Genomic DNA, 3,600 nt, shown 5'->3' on the forward strand with positions numbered 1-3,600 from the left:
TTGAAAAAGCATTTCAGGGAGATTGTGAAAGCAATACATGAGTGCCTGTTAAAGTGGACGTGTACTGCTACCTCTGAGAGGTGTGTCATAATATTGACCTACATTCAAATGTAAATGAGCCCCAAAGCCGTTAGTAAGATCTATTTGTTGATGAAAACGCACTCACACTTCTCAGAAAATGTATGTAGCCATAGGGATCATTGTGCCTTATATACAATATAGGGAAATACTAATAATACCATTTGAATGTATACTGTATATGTCAGTTTTTTTTATATAACAGCTACATAATGGGGGTAAACTGCAATTGGGAGATTGCTATACTCTTCAGGGAGAAAGGGAGTCTAACAATGATGGAGAGTTGGCAAGTATGGTGTGAACCCTATAATACAGTGCTGCGTCAAATGTTTCTGCTTTAGAAGTGAAGGTAGTATTATTGAGTAGTAGTAAGTATCACTTAAGTTCATAATTGCAGGGTAGATAAGGTTACATATGGGTGTTATAGAAATGTTTGTAAATGGCTCCTAAGTCCTAACTGATCAGTCTATTGATAGTTTGATTCCCTGGGAGAGCACACATAAGCGTGAGACAAACTGCCCTTTCTGGCTAGTCATCATAAACATGCTTTTTTTATTTATAGATAGAAGTTTCTTCTGCAAATGCAGGAAATCCTTACATGCTCATACACACGTCTTACACGATCACAAGTTCCGTTTTCCTCTTGCAAATTAGCTTATGTCTGTTATTGCATGAGGCTTCCATTAAAAAAAAAAATTCTACGTTCAACCTTTCATAAAAACTAATTAGGTTGATCCAGAGGAAGACCAAACAAAAACCCTAGTGTGAGGCAGTTGGTAATTTAGCCTTGCATGCAGATCATTTCCCTGAATCAGTCACCTTTTCCTAACTGCTTTATAAGTTAACCCTTCCATTTCCATTATTGAGATTACCTATAAAACCTCTCTAATTCTCATGTGTCCTATAGTGTGGAGTCCAAAGCTATGCCATATTCATAATGTGTAACTAGTAGTTTGTACAATGATGTACTATACTATGAGGGCAGAATTAACCATTAAGCAAAATAAGCACATGCTTAGGGCATCAAGGGATCAGAGCACCATCACAGAAATGTTCCATTGCTGGATTTACAATGGACCATATGGTGCAAAACTGCAAATGGTGCAGCTGAACCAGGTTCCACAAAAAGGGGCTATATACAATAATAATAATACAATAGGGATAATAGAGGTTAATGATATACATTGATCATAGGAATACACCTAAATTAGAATCTGGTAACTGGTAAATTGCCACACGGTCCACCGAGGCTCATGTGATCGTTCATGTCTTGGTCATGCCGGCTGTCCTATTTAGTCATCCATGAGAGTGAGTGCAGCGGTGCTCAGTACAGTGTTGCCAGATGGGGGGGGGTTTCCCCAAATTTTGAGGTTTTTAAAGGCCTTGGTGAGACTTTTGTAGATAACTTTTTTTTTTTGGGGGGGGGGGGGGATATATATGCGGGTACCAAAATCTTTTAAGTGCTTATGACCTCTCAAGGTCTTAATCCAGCCCTGTATACTATACATACATATACATGTGAATACTGTACATTTATATACGTTATACGGCTTGTATCCTGTGTGCTGCTATTCAGCTTTTTGTAAACTTCTAGTCCTACATCATTTTCCATCATGGATTTCCCCCGAATGTGTATTCCATTTAATGTGTAAGTATAGCTATTACCATGACGTAGGTGTATAGTCCTGTATTTAGCTACATTAAATTTCACCTGTCTTGTAACAACCCAGAATGCTATTGTATCTGAAACTTTCAGTAGCAGGTTATTCTCCTGCTCTGTGGTGTTAGCCCTACCTAGCTTATGCTGGGCATACACTATAAAATTATCTGTCAGATATCTGTCCAGTCTGGCTGGTTGAAATGAAAACCTGGTAATGTATGGGCGCAAATGACAATTGATTATATGGTTTTAAACACTGGAAAACAGTGAAAAAAACAATTGTTCAAATTTGTTAAATTCATGTTTTTAACCAATTTGAACGATCATTTTTGTTTGTTTTCCAGTGTTTGTGAGCAAATCGTCGACTGTCATTTGCTCCCATACATTACCGGATTTTCATTTCAACCAGCCAGATTGGACAGATGTCTAATAGATAACTGTAGAGTGTATGCCCAGCATTAGTGATCTCTGCAAATATGGATGTATTACTTTGTAGGTCATCTACATGGCGATTATTTAAAATAAATAAAAAGAACCGGGTTCAGTAATGATCCCTGTGGTACACCAGTAAAGCTGGGCATACACCTGCAGATAAAATGCCTGTCAGACCGACAGACATTTTATCTGGCAGCATGCCAGCCGCAGATGTCCGCGGCATACACTGTGAGATTTCTCAGGGTATTAGCCTGACATCTGCGCTCCGCTCCTGGGGGAGGAGACATTTCCCTGTTTCTTCCATGGGAAGGAACACAGGAAATGTCTGTCGGCCGTGGCTGGGCATGCACAGCCTGATGCGGCCGACAGTTTACCTGTTAAATATTGCATCGGACGGGCATGCTGGACAATCCGGCATGCCCGACCGAGCAATATTTAACACTAGGTCGCCCACACACACGCTACAATTATCGGGGCGATCCGCGGATATCGGCAGGATCGCCACGATAATTGTAGCTTGTATGGCCAGCTTTAGTTATAGTCCAGTCAGATAATGCTCTTTTTTATAATCCCACTTTCCTTTTATAACTACCCTTGGATGTCAATATTTTAAACATCATTATTTATACTTTTTCCCCTAGACTGTTGTGTGGTACTCTATAAAAGCATTCAGCAAACCCCATATATATTGGGCCAATTGCAAGCTGCTACCAAGAGACAGTCAATTAAAGGTAGTTAAATTAAATGATTTATAATAAAGAACTGGCAGAGGTTAGGAAAGCCTGCACTACCTCCTTTTACTAGGTAGCAGTGCAGCTTTAAATTGTAATTTATTCATAAATGTTATGTTTTATTAGTGTTTGTACAGAAAGTATTGAACCTGATGTAGATTTGAACACAAGGCAGTTGTATTTTGCGTGTCTTTGCACTGTGCATGCTGGAGTCCAGCTTGTACAACTATGAGGGATGCTGTGCTGTACATTCATCTGATGGCATGGTCGTTTTGAAGGTCAGGTTCAAAAGCACATGTCAAAATGTCAAACTATGGCATACATTTACTATCCTTCGGTTTGTCACATCTGCCAAACTAAACTATTAGTCAAAGCCGCCGATGATCGGTGGCTATGACAAACTGATAGTAAATATACTCCCATGTCTTATTTGCAACTCATTTGCTCCTACACAGAGCAAGAGACTTACACCAAATCTAAGGCCCTCATTCAGACCTGGACGCAAGTGGCCGTTCGTACGTACAAACATATGTAAATTCAAGCACTCGCTCGTATTTTCGAACGCAGCTAAACATCCTCCCCAAACTCTACCGACCCCTCCTCTAACTAACGAGCGTGCCAAATAGCGAGCGTACATCCCCAAAGTGGCTTGAAGGGAACGCACGCACAAGTACAAACCGGAAGTGGGACTGTCCG

The sequence above is a fragment of the Taudactylus pleione genome, unplaced genomic scaffold (genome assembly GCF_031769625.1).
Source record: "Taudactylus pleione unplaced genomic scaffold, aTauple2 ptg000181l, whole genome shotgun sequence".
NCBI classification, from domain to species: domain Eukaryota; kingdom Metazoa; phylum Chordata; class Amphibia; order Anura; family Myobatrachidae; genus Taudactylus; species Taudactylus pleione.